The sequence below is a fragment of the Balaenoptera borealis genome (assembly GCF_965194805.1).
Source record: "Balaenoptera borealis genome assembly, chromosome: 18".
Classification (NCBI taxonomy): domain Eukaryota; kingdom Metazoa; phylum Chordata; class Mammalia; order Artiodactyla; family Balaenopteridae; genus Balaenoptera; species Balaenoptera borealis.
The window spans coordinates 35,424,545-35,438,370 of record NC_138877.1 but is presented as its reverse complement, the minus strand read 5'-3'; the positions used below and the strand labels follow the sequence as shown (position 1 = coordinate 35,438,370).

General features: G+C 35.1%; 2 long non-coding RNA genes across 2 annotated transcripts in view; both read right to left on the bottom strand.

The window, feature by feature from the left end:
- The window catches only part of LOC309615752, a 268,399-nt gene that overhangs the window by 69,877 nt on the left and 184,696 nt on the right, over positions 1–13,826 (bottom strand). The window lies entirely within an intron of this gene.
- The window catches only part of LOC309615736, a 93,623-nt gene continuing 82,442 nt past the window's right edge, over positions 2,646–13,826 (bottom strand). The window contains exon 2 of the long non-coding RNA XR_014237033.1: positions 2,646–12,816. This is a non-coding gene — a long non-coding RNA (uncharacterized lncRNA). The remainder of the gene's footprint in view (positions 12,817–13,826) is intronic.

The following is a 13,826-nucleotide window of genomic DNA, read 5'->3' as shown; positions in this document are numbered from 1 at the left end:
TTTATTCCTTCTATTGCATCTTGACTTCATCAAGTGAAAGAAGATCATCGATGTATGTTGCATTGTGTGGGAACCTTCTGAAATAGTCTGAAAAGTTAGCAAGCAGTGCATTTGAGTATGTGATTTTAGTGAGGACAACACCCATAGTTTTCATCTAGTGGTCAGGTTTCTTGACTCCAAAATGTTACAAACTGTAGATTATATATTTATAGGACTTATATTTTCATCAAGCCAGACAATAGTAACTACTGATATAAACCACATTATCTTGAATTTTCCTGAAATACTTTGGTTTTTATTCTTCCACTTTCACTGAGGATTACTATCTTCAAAGAAAACAAAGAAACAAAACAAAACTACAAGAGCACAATCTTTTTGAAAGCATTTTTTCTGAGAGAGTTTTAGTTAAAATGTTGCTCATTATATCAGTGCTCCCATGATGCTTCCCATATGAAAAATGCCTTGTACAGACTCCACTATTCGGCAAATATTTATTTCCTAGAGACCAAGACATTCTGCTTTACACCAGAAATACACTGGTAAATAAGATAAACTGAGTTTCTGCTCTTTTGAAGCCAAAATTCTAGAGAAAGAAGGCATGCAAACTAGTGACAACATGTAAGGGGATAACATGCAAACATTTAAAGTAAGAAGAGATAGCAACTAATACCCAATAATGGGTATCAAAGACAGTATTTCTAAGTAGATGTCATTTATACTAAGACCTGAATAGTATGAAGTAGACATAAAAATCCTAGAGAAAGATCATAATAGGCAAATGGAGCTGCTAGTAAAAGTCACTAGAATGGAAAGCAATTTGGCATATCTTAGAACCATATAGAAGACCAGATGTCTGGAGCTTAGTAGGAAGAGGGAAAAGTGGCAGATGATAAAATCTTGGAGGTCGATTGAAAGAGGATCAGGTTGGACGCTATAAGCTTTGAAAACGAGTTTAGAAACTATTCTAAATGAGATGGGAAACCAACAGAGGATTTTCAGCAGGATGCATGACAATATATGATTTTTACTTTTAATAGAACTCATTATTTTTTCTGTGAATAACAGATTTTATACAAGCAAAGGTACAAGAAAAGAGAGCACCAAGGAAGCTATTGAAGCATATTAGGATAGAGGTGATAGTGATTTGATGGCAAGGAGTAAGTCTACCACAAGTGTAGACATCCAAGTGAAAATGTAAAAGCAGCCATTTGCACATATGGGACTTGATCCTAGTGGAGTTATATAGATGGCAAGAAACCAAAAATCTTGATACTATTTGTAAGAAAAACATGTTCACAGAGAAGAAAAGAGATGCATGAAAGAGTTATGAATTACTCCAAAGTTTAGAGGTCAAGGAGAAGAGAAGGAACTTACCAAGGACACTGGATGGAGCAGAGAGTGAGGTAGGAGAGTGTGGTGTCTCTAAAAACAGAGGAAACAATGATCAGATTTAGAAACATAGAGGTCACGTGTCTCCTTTTCTTTTAGAAAAATATTTTTTAAAAGTGATTTTTTTTCTCAGATTTGATTAAAAGTTTAGAAAAATATTCTTGTACTGAAAGGAAACAATTTTCTTATAACTAAAATTGTTCAAGCATACAGATAGTGTGTTGTAAAATACTTTTCTTAGAGTTCATTTTTAAAAAGTAATAAAGGTAGTGCTACTGAACCAAAGAAGCAACTTGATAAGAGGATTAATCAAAAGAAAAATACTTTCAATCATAAAGGGCACATTTCTGGGACTTCCCTGGTTAAGACTTTGCCTTCCAATGCAGGGGGTGCGAGTTTGATCTCTGGTCGGGGAGCTAAAATCCCATATGCTTCACTGCCAAAAAACTAAAACATAAAACATAAGTAATATTGTAACAAATTCAATAAAAACTTTAAACATGGTCCACATCAAAAAAATCTTTAAAAAATAAATAAAGGGCACATTTCCTCTGTTTGGTCATCCTCCCATTCATTGTAAAAGACAACCTTCATGTTTCACTATTGAGACTACCTTTAAGCATTGAATACTTTTAGCTTCTAAGCTTATGTTTATTTTTTAATTAATAAATGTTATTTTTAAGAGCACTTTTACGTTCACACTAGAATTGAATGGAAAGTACAGAGAGTTTCCACATATCCCTGTCCCCACACATGCACAACCAACTCCACTATCAATTTCCTGCACTACAGTTGTACATTTGTTACAATTGACGAGTCTACATTGATACCTCATTATCACCTATAGCCCATAATTTACATTAGTATTCACTTTTGGTGTTGTGTATTCTATGAGTGTTAACAAATATATAATGACATGCATCCAACATAGTAGTATCATATAGAATAGTTTCACTGCCCTAAAAATCTTTTGTGCCCTGTCTATTCATCTCTCCTTTGCCCCATAATCCCTGGCAACCACTAATCTTTCTACTGTCTCCATAATTTCACTTTCTCCAGACTGTCACATAATTAGAATCATACAGTATGTAGCCTTTTCAGTTTGGTTTCCTTCACTTAGTAATATGCAGTTAGGTTTCTTCCATGTCTTTTCATGGCTTGATAGTTCTTTTCTTTTTAGTGCTGATTCATATTCCATTGTCTGGATGTATCAGAATTCATTTATTCATTCCCCTACTAAAGAATATCTTAGTTGCTTCCAAGTTTGGGCAATTGTTAATAAAGCTGATATAAACGTCTGTGTGTAGGTTGTAGTACACTCCTTCAAAGTTCAAATTCCCATGGAATGGTTAGACTGAGTACTCATTCAGTGCTTGTTTTCAATTGCTATACTCCTGTTGCTTTTCCTATAATAAAGAGACTAGCAAGTCTAAGATTGTTCAGTACTATGGCATAAACTGAAGTTCATAGTGATTTCATGAAGAAATAACTAGAAAACCATTTATGTGTTGCTGGGATTCAAATATATTTAGTGATATTAAATAGTGTACCAAATTTTCTCATTGGCATATTTTTCTACCTAATAAAATATGTACAAATACAGATTTTTTCCTTGAGGCAAAAAACTAATTTATCACAAAAATAACCTTTATAAAAAAATAACCAAACTTACAACATATTTATTTACCTTAAATTAACACTCATGAAAAAACAGTTGCCACCAAGTTTTAAGAAATTCATCGAAATCAGCCACAGTGCAGTTTTGATGAGCAAGAATAAACATGGGTAGGAGAAAAAGTGATCAAAGAACATTTTAAGGCACATAATATTGTAGTAAGAGGATGACTGTGAACCTTCCAATTGGAAATTTTGAGAAGCCAGAGAAAGGCAAAATGTCATCAGGCCCTTAGTACCTATATCATGTATTTCAAAATGTTGTGTAAGGTCAGTTTTGCCTGCTAATCCTCCATTGCTAATATATGAAAACCATTGAAAAGTAGAACATGAATTTACCATGTTCATAGACCCCAGTGTAAATAACTTCTACTTCTGGACCTTAGCTCAAACAACTCCAGTAATGTTGAATCATGTACTCCTGCTGAAGTAGTCCTTTACTTGTATCCAATGTGTCCACTTAAACAATAGACTAGTTTGTTGAAACATCATTCTATTTCTGCGAAAGGAAATGAAGAACAGAAATCAACATTTTCTTTCTTAATATTTTAATACAAGAAAATTTTTTCTGCTTCCTGATTTGTGAACTATTCCTGGTTAGTGAGCGTTTTAAAAAGAAAAGTCCTGTAATGGATTTCGCCATTTGACCTTCAATCAGGCAGCTTTATTTTCAGATAAGTCTTCTTAAAATATCAGAATTTCTCTAAACAAGCATTTTTTTTAATTGAATATTTTATAATGTACCACCAGTTCCTATATTAGGATATAATTATAACTCCTTTTTGAACTTGTTAAGTTTCCTCATATTTGGATAGGACCTCTAGATTTTCAAATTTAAATGTCCTGTAATGAACAAGACAATAAACAAAATTTCTTTGTAATGGTATGTTATTAAAAATGTACAAATCTGCCTCAAGGCGTCATTAGGAACTGCAAGAGTCCTTCTTAATGTTATAGATAGAAGAGTTGTCAAATAGTGTTTCCAATTGCTCTCCTCCCATTTTTTCTGAAGAAACCTGAGCCAGAATTTTATCCCTACTGGGCCACTGAAATGGCTCTGTCAAGTATGCAAGTGACTTTCATATTGCAATAGCCATTAGTCATGTCTTAGTCCTAATATTATTTGAGTGGTCACTCACACTTGAACCAGAATTCTAGGCTCTAATGTCCAAATGCTTACTCTTGTTGACAATTTCCTTGGAAATCTGAAAGGAATTGTAAACTTAACCTATCTAAAATTTAAATTTTGAATTTTTCCCCAAACCTCCTTATTCTGCAGATATTCTTACAAATCAGATAATGGCAACACTATTCCTCTAATTCCTCTCGTGCAAAAATTCTTGGGAGTCAGTCTTTCTCTTTCTTGACACAGCTGTTCATCAAAAATTCTCTTGTCACTATTTTAAAACATATCCATAATTATATGACATCTTATCCCCTCCAAGGTTATTCTCTAGTGCAAACCACCTATGTCCCTCGCCTAGATTATTGTAAGTGCGTTAAAAATGGTCTCCCACTTGTGTCACTGCCAAATTCCTGCAAGATTTGCTATCTTACTTTCTTCAGTTCTTTGCTCAAAATTTATCCTGATTATGATGTCTTTCCTGGTAACTTTATTTAAAATTTCATCAAGGTACTCTATATCAGACAAATATACACAAATACACAGATAACACTTTCTTTTTTTAATTTATTTTTTATTTTATATTGGGGTATAGTTGATTTACAATGTTGTGATATTTTCAGGTGTACAGCAAAGTGGTTCAGTTATATAGCACTTTCTACCACTTTTATCGGCATTGTTTCCCATAACACTAATTAGAATCAACAGGCAGAGGATGAGAGATCTGTTGCACATCTGCCTGCAAAGAAGGAGGGATGAGATCCCAAATTCTATATTAATTATAATAATAAATGTTGTCTGCTACTACATATGATATTTGGTACCAAACAAAATATCACTTTAATTTTGGGATCACTGCATACACGGAACAACCCAACAGAGCCTCATCCACATCTAATCACATTTAAATGAAAAGTACCTGGATTTTGAGACTAAACTTTGTATTGTAATGAGAAGAGACTAGTATGGTTTGGGGGAAAACTGAATGTATTTCACATGTGAGATGAACATAAATAAATAATTTGTAACATGAGAGTGGACTATGTTCCATTAGAGATGACTAGAAATTCTTTGCTTCTTCCTCATTGAAATGTGGGGCCTATTTTCCCTTCCCTTGAATCTGGCTTTGCCCACTGATTTATTTTGACAAAATAAGAAGCACAATGTTTAAATGATGAGATAGGGCCTTAAGTGTTCTGTAGGTTCTGTCTTTGCCATTTGAAACTCTTCTTTTTTATCTCAAACCCCAATGCTGCAAGGAAGTCTAAGCATCCATATGTAAAGGCTGTTGTGGAGGAGAACTGAGGCTCGTGGCCTGCAGGCCCATGTGAGGTTCTAGCTAGCAGTCTGTGAATAAAGATATTTTGGAATGTTTAGCCATGCTAGTCCTTCAACTAACACCAGATAAAGCAAAAGGACTGTCAAGTCAACCCACAGGAATACAGGCTATAATAAATTGTTCCTATTTTAAGGCACTTTTTGAAATTAATATTTTATCACACAGCAATACATGACCAAAAAAAAAAATGTTACTTCAGGAACCCTTGCCTCCTTCCATTTTGTTGCTCTGCTCTCTTCCAGAAACATGGTGTACTTTTAAGGATTCTCTATACCCAAGTAGGAGATGAGGAATAGAAATATGGAAAATCATAAGGGAGATATTTTAAGAACCACACACAAATGTAGCATATCTCTTTTGCCCATATATCATTGGCCAGAAATTGGTTAATAAGGCCACATTCAGCTACTAAGAATCTCAGAAATTTAATCTAGCAGTGCACCTGAAGAAGAGAATAAACACTAGCACTTTCCACAATAAGATAGGAACACAAACGCTATATTACTTTCTTTCCATAATATAGGAAGCAAAAGGATCTGTAAAGTATGATGGTATAGATATCAAAGTAGGAGGTTTAGGAAAAGGATTATTAATTTGAAATAAATCTTTGGTATAATGAATGAGAACTAACTTTGGAGGCTTTTCTGGAATTCAGTTGTGATTGTAGATCATAATTTTATAATGGCACCAATATGAGCAGTTCTCTCAATCAATATTCTATGTAAGTCATGGGCAACTTAAGAAAAAGTAAGATTGTGTCATTGAAGTAAAGTTGAGTTTTTGGAAAATTATGTGCAATATTCAAGGAACAATGAGAGAACTGCATTGGCTAGAGAGTTGGCAGATCTTGTCTATGATGACCTGTCATAGAAAAGTTAATGAAGACAGGGACACAGAGACTAGTAACATGGAGTAACAAAGTTATAAAACTACCAGTGAGGTAAAACATCATACCCAGTGGGAGTAGTCAAGTGGAAAAAAATAAAAGAGATAAGTATTTGAGACCACAAAATTAATGATTTAGAATTATAGTTTATAATTATAGATGATGACAAGTTCTTCCAACTATCTGTATCAATAGGTGAGTGAACTGGACTGAAGTGGAGTGCAGAGAAAGATTATATACACATAAGTTTAAGACTGTATAGGTCATAGCTATACATATTGAAATAATTCAAGTTTATTTCAAAACTTGGATAAAAATTTTCATTACATAAAGCAATAGAATGTCAAATTTTAACAGAGGTAGGAAAAGGTGAGAATAAAAGTCCATCTTTTTAATGATGTGAAATAGTGATTAAGAAACAGATACTTAATATGAGCCTCAAAAGAAGAAATTGTTTATCTTTAAGTAGTTCAGTGAGGATCTATGAATTATAGTGGAAAATCAGAGAATGATGACCTAATAAAAAATGTCCACTTCCAAAGCCTGAAAAAAATACAGCTGTGGAATTGTAAATTATATGTGTGTTTCTGCATTGTTAGCGATTTCTGAAAGATACATACTGAATCTTGGGACCAGAACTAAAAGAATAAGCTTTGGAATGTATTTTATTGACTTATTAAGCAGAAAGAAAACTCTACAGAGATTTACCTCTCAGAGATATATTTTACATGTCAAAGGGAATGAGGCTTACACTCAGGACTTACCTTTACCCTGGAAATATTTATTTACATTCTAAATTAGAGTAAGAACTTCGGATTCTTCCTTTGGTTGAAAGGTTTTTCTTCTTTCTTTCAGGAAGGGAGGGAGAGGTAGGTATATAGGCGGGTAACATTCTATTCCTTTGGTCCTCATTTATACTAATATGTGTAAGATAGCATGTGGTTCTTAGCATATTGCCTCTGGAATAAGAACTGAGGTAAAGAAAGATGGCAAATTATTATGTATGCATTAATAATTCAACTGTCCAATACAGAAACTTCATGTGTGCATTCAGGATGATATTAACAAAGTAGATATTAAAAACCTATAGCACTATAGCAGGGGAATGCCAGGTTTTACTTAGGACCTGTAGGACATTGGGAGAACAATAAAAAGTTAAAGATATACAAGAACTTAACTATGGAATAAGGACTCTGAAGGTCAGTGTAAAATTTTTGGATAAGGATAGAGGAAACACAAAAGAGTATGGGAGTGAGACTCTAAGATGGAATAAATGATCTTGGGGGGTTTAAATGTAGATGGTTACTAAAGTGCCCCAGATGTGAGATGTCATCAAATAAGTTATATTGAAATTTTCAACAGGAACTGATACATAAAGTTTCCATGACATAAACAATCATAGCAAACTGAATATTATTGAGAAATTACTATGCCCTTAAATATGTTTCAGACAGTTGTACAAAGAGTTTCCTTTCTGTCTGAATCCTCACCTTGTAGTGAAAACAAGCACAAATTTCTAGGGTGGACACAAGTCAGAATTGGTCTTGCCTACACTTGTCTATAATTCAAAGGAAATCCTAGCCAGAGAAAAGGAGATTGATGTTCAAGATTGGATGATCAGATTTTGCCATAGTGAAGAAGGGTGAGAGCAATATTCTAGACAGGAAACCTGATGGATAAAGACATGTCCTGTTGTACTACGTACATAACTCAGAGAACTTAATTTCTATTGTATACCCAGGAAAGAATTTCAGAGCCACAACCCATGAGTTATTTTCAGAAAATTATCTTTCTGAAGAGAGAGATTTCTTCATGTTATATTCACTCAACCAGAACACCAAATCCCTCTACTCAGGAAATAAAGTAAGTACATACTAACCTCAAATCAGAGAAAGCTGAAGAGAATTGTTTCTTCAACCTTGGTTCTGTCTGCATTATGATCATTGAGAAACATGAGTGGATTCTTTAAAAATGAACAAAAACTACATTTTATTAAAAAAATATTTTCTAATTGTCTACAAAGTTGTCATAAGGATTAATGATCTAAATTGTTGAGGTGCTTATAACCATGTGTGATCCAATGTCAGTGCTATTACTTATTGAGTACAGTGTGAGAAGCCTTTTACATTTCATCTGAAATGCAAAGAAGCAGCTATTTAGTTCACAACCCATGGTTTGGGAAGGAAGCATTCTTAAGGTTTCACGTTTGGAATTCTGAGTTTTCTATGAGAGCAATAGTGTGTGTGTGTGTGTGTGTGTGTGTATGTGTTTGTATGTGTGTTTTTTTGTTCCTTCAGACTTGATTTTTCCACATGAATTTTTTTAGATTTTTAGTTTAATACCAAAATCTTGTCTCATTATTAAAAATAAAATATCAGAGAATGCTTTCATATTTCCGGGATTCCTACCTGAATTCAATGGTCACAAACCATTAGCATCTATGATAAATTTTATATACTATCATTTAAAAATACCTGGAATTCTATATCAATACCCTGTTATACATATTTGAGAGGTTTCTATTAAGAATTGTTTTAAATTTTCAATTGGTCATACACATACTATTAATTTTGAAGAAACAAAGGGAACCTGTTTAAGATGTTTTGCATATTTGGGGATAATTAAATGAAGAAATCAAAATTTAAGCTAACTTTAGCTTTTTCCTGGTGAGGAGATGTTAATTTTATTAATTAAATTTAGTAAATGTTAGTTTGAGTTTTAAATATGTGTTTCAAATAAAGATAACTGATGTTTCTTAGGTGGGAAAAAAGAAGCCTTTAATAAAGTTTATATGTCCTTCAACAAAAAACATTAAGTCAGTAAGAAACCCAATGAGTCAATTTTCAGGGTAACCCATAGTGGTTTAACTCCATAATTTTCATTATGGCTAATTGGCATCAGACAGTTAAACTTGCTATACTACAATAAAAATGAGACAAGTACTTATCAAGCTGTGCATATACTTCAAATATGTTTAATATCTTATTGCTGTACTTACATTTTACTCACCAGGACAAGCTTCACTGAAGTTCCAGTCTTCTAAACAGAAAGAAGAAAATCACTTTGAACTTTCTACTTTGAACAGTAAATATCAGCAGAGGAAAATAGGTGGTGTGGACAAATGACTTGCTGTCTTTGCTTATTAGTCACCCACACATAAATGCAGTATTATTTTTCTATTGCTGTGTAACAAATTATCATAAACTTAACAGTTTAGCAACACACAATTATCTTGTTTTCCATGGTTTAGAAGTCCAGACATGACTTTACTAAGTCTGCCACCCAGGGTCTCACAAAGCAGAAATTAAGGTTTCAGGAACTGGAAGGGTGCAGACAACTTCCACCGCTAGGAATTCCACCAGCAGGCCACAGGGCCTGCCCACGTTTTCCCAGGAGGATGTGGAGAGCTTCCTAGACTAGGAAATCAATCAGTGGGTGCCAGTAACTCTCCTGCTGTTCTGGGATGGCTCAGAGAGCTTTCCCCACTAGGAATTCTGTTAACAGAGCACAAGACTCAGCCCCACTATCCCAGGAGGGCATGGATAGCTCTCCCTACTAGGAAGTCTGCCAGTGGGTGCCAGTACCCACCCCACTGTCTCAGGAGGTGGCAGAGAGCTCTATCCATTAGGAAATCTGCCCAGAAGAGGGGATGAAACCACAGCTGACCCCCAGGGGCTGGGTGACTAAGGAATAAGAGCTGAAATCTCTTCTTGCAGCTGCATAAACTACAGAGTCACACCTCCATTGATAGCTTCCTAAATTTAGCACCTGCAAAACATCTGAAGGGACAACAAGTACTCCTGTAGCTGGGATGGGTCTGGCTTTAGCAGCTGTGGGATTTGTGAGCATGTACACTTGAGGATTCGGCCAGGACAAAGTCTGAGCTGCCTCCATAGCACTCACAGTGGGTCCAGGTGCATGACTACTGAAGTCCTGGGACCTGACCTCAGTGGATCTGCAATGGTGTCCTGGTGAAAACAATACTTAAAAGTCCCCAGGGCCAATTACCGGCATAGCCACAGTTAAGGTGGGAACAAGAGCAGTGCCAACAACATTGTACTTTGTGAGCCCACACAACAGGCAAAAGGGACACAACAGAGAATATTCACAGGTGAACAGCTCGAGAGGAGGAATACTCAGTGGTTTCTCTCCCAATGGGTGTCCCCAATCCTGCCTACCTTGCACCACAGATCAGAAACACAACTCAGTAACAGATCTGGGTGCCTCTACTCCAAAAACTAGGGAACAGACCCTGTCTCTGACAGGAAAGTGACAATCACAGAGCAAAGGGGAGGCCCTGCTCAATATCTAGGGCAGGCTCTGGTCACCACAACACCAATCAAACTCCCTAAGAAGGGCATAACAGCACAAGCCTCTGGACCAAACTCACCCACCAAGGGGCAGATACCAGAAACAAGAAAAACTATGATCCTGTAGCCCACAGAAAGGAGACCACAAATGCAGTAAGTCTGACAAAAATGAGGTGACACAGAAATATGTTGCAGATGAAGGAGCAAGATAAAAACCTACAGGAACAACTAAAGGAAGAGGAGATAGGCAATCTACCTGAAAAAGAATTCAGGGTAATGACAGTAAAGCTGATCCAAGATCTCAGAAAAAGAATGGAGGCACGGATTGAGAAGATACAAGAAAAGTTTACCAAAGAACTAGAAGACCTAAAGAACAGAGATGAACAATACAATAACTGAAATGAAAAATACACTAGAATGAATCAATAGAAGAATAACTGAAGCAAAAGAATGAATAAGTGGTGTGGAAGACAGAATGGTGGAAATCTCTGCCACAGAACAGAATAAAGAATGAAAAGAAATGAGGACAGTCTCAGAGAACCTTGGGACAACATTAAATGCACCACATTTAAATTATAGGGGGCCCAGAAGAAGAAAGAAAGAAAGAAAGAAAGAAAGTGTCAGAAAATATTTTTAAGAGATTATATTAAAAAAAAAAACCAAAAACTTCCTTAACATGGGAAAGGAAATAGTCCACCAAATCCAGGAAGTGCAGATAGTCCAAAACAGGATAAACCCAAGGAAGAACATGCTGAGACACATATTAATCAAACTAACAAAAATTAAATACAAAGAAAAATATTAAAAGAAACAAGGGAGAAGCAACAAATAACATACAAGAGAATACCCATAAAGTTACCAGTCGATTTTCCAGCAAAAACTCTGCAGGGCAGAAGGGAGTGGCATGATAAATTTAAAGTGATGAAAGGGAAAAACCTACAACCAAGAATACTCTACCCAGCAAGGTACATTAAGACTCAACAGAGAAATCAAAAGCTTTACAAACAAGCAAAAGCTAAGAGAATTCAGCATCACCAAACCAGCTTTACAACAATTGCTAAAGGAAATTCTCTAGGCAGGAAACATAAGAGAACAGAATGAAAGAGGAGGGGGAAGAAAAAAAGACTTACAGAAAAAACCCAGAACAATTAAGAAAATGGCAATAGGAACATACATATTGATAATTACCTTAAATGTAAATAGATTAAATGCTCCAGCCAAAAGACATAGACTGGCTGAATGGATACAAAAACAAGACCTGTATATATGCTGTCTACAAGAGACCCATTTCAGACCTAGGGACACATACAGATTAAAAGTGAAGGGAAGGAAAAAGATATTCCATGCAAATGGAAATCAAAAGAAAGCTGGAGTAGCAATACTCATATCAGACAAAATAGACTTTAAAATAAAGACTATCAGAAGAGACAAGGAATGACACTACATAATGATCAAGGGATCGATCCAAGAAGAAGACATAATTTTAAATATATATGCACTCAACATAGGAGAACCTCAATATATAATGCAAATGTTAACAGCCATAAAAGGGGAAATCAACAGTAACCAAATAATAGTGGGGGACTTTAACACCCACATACACCAATGGACAGATCATCCAGACAGAAAGTTAGTATGGAAACACAAGCCTTAAATGACACATTAGACCAAAGAGACTTAATTGATATTTATAGGGCATTCCATCTTAAAGCAGCAGAATACACTTTCTTCTCAATTGCACATGGAACATTATCCAGGATAGAACACATCTTGGGTCACAAATCAAGGCTCAGTAACCTTAAGAAAATTGAAATCATATCAAGCGTCTTTTTCCACCACAACGCTATGAGATTAGAAATCAAACACAGGACAAACTGTAAAAGACACAAACATATGAAGGCTAAACAATATGTTACTAAATAACCAATGGATCACTGAAGAAATCAAAGAGCAAATCAAAAAAATACCTAGAGACAACTGACAATGAAAACATGACAATCCAAAACCTATAGGCTGCAGAAAAAGCAGTTCTCAGTGGGAAGTTTACACCAAACAATCTTACCTCAAGAAACAAGAAAAATCTCAAATAAACAACCTAACCTTACACCTAAAGCAACTAGAGAAAGAAGAACAAACAAAACCTAAAGTTAGTAGTAGGAAAGAAATCATAAAGGTCAGAGCAGAAATAAATGAAATAGAAACGAAGAGAACAATAACAAAGACCAATGAAACTAAAAACATGTTCTTTGAAAAGATAAACAAAATTGATAAACCTTTAGCTGCACCCTTCAAGAAAATAAGGGAGAATACTCAAATCAATAAAATTAGAAATGAAAAAGGAGACATTACAATGGACACCATAGAAACACAAAGGATCATAAGAGACTACTACAAGCAACTATATGCCAATGAAATGGACAACCTGGAAGAAATGGACAAATTCTTAGAAAGGTACAACCTTCCAATCTGAACCAGGAAAAAATAGAAAATATGAACAGACCAATCACAAGTAATGAAATTGAAACTGTGATTAAAAATCTTGCAACAAACAAAAGTCCAGGACCAAATGACTTCACAGGTGAATTCTATCAATCATTTAGTTCCTTCTGAAACTATTCCAAACAACTGCAGAGGAAGGAACACTCCCAGCTCATTCTATGAGACCACCATCACACTGATACCAAAACCAGACAAAGATATCAGACACAAAATAATTAAAGACTAATATCACTGAGGAACATAGATGCAAAAATCCTCAACAAAATACTAACAAACAGAATCCAACAATGTTAAAATGATCATACACCATGATCAAGTGGGATTTATCCCAGAGATGCAAGGATTCTTCAATATATGCAAATCAATCCATGTGATACACCGTATTAACAAATTAAAGAATAAAGTCCATATAATCATCTCAATAGATGCAGAAAAAGCTTCTGACAAAATTCAACACACATTTATGATAAAAACTCTCCAGAAGTGGGCATAGAGGGAACCTACCTCAACATAATAATGGCCGTATATGACAAACTCATAGCAAAGAACATTCTCAATGGTGAAAAACTGAAAGCACGTCCTCTAAGATCAGGAAGAAGACAAGGA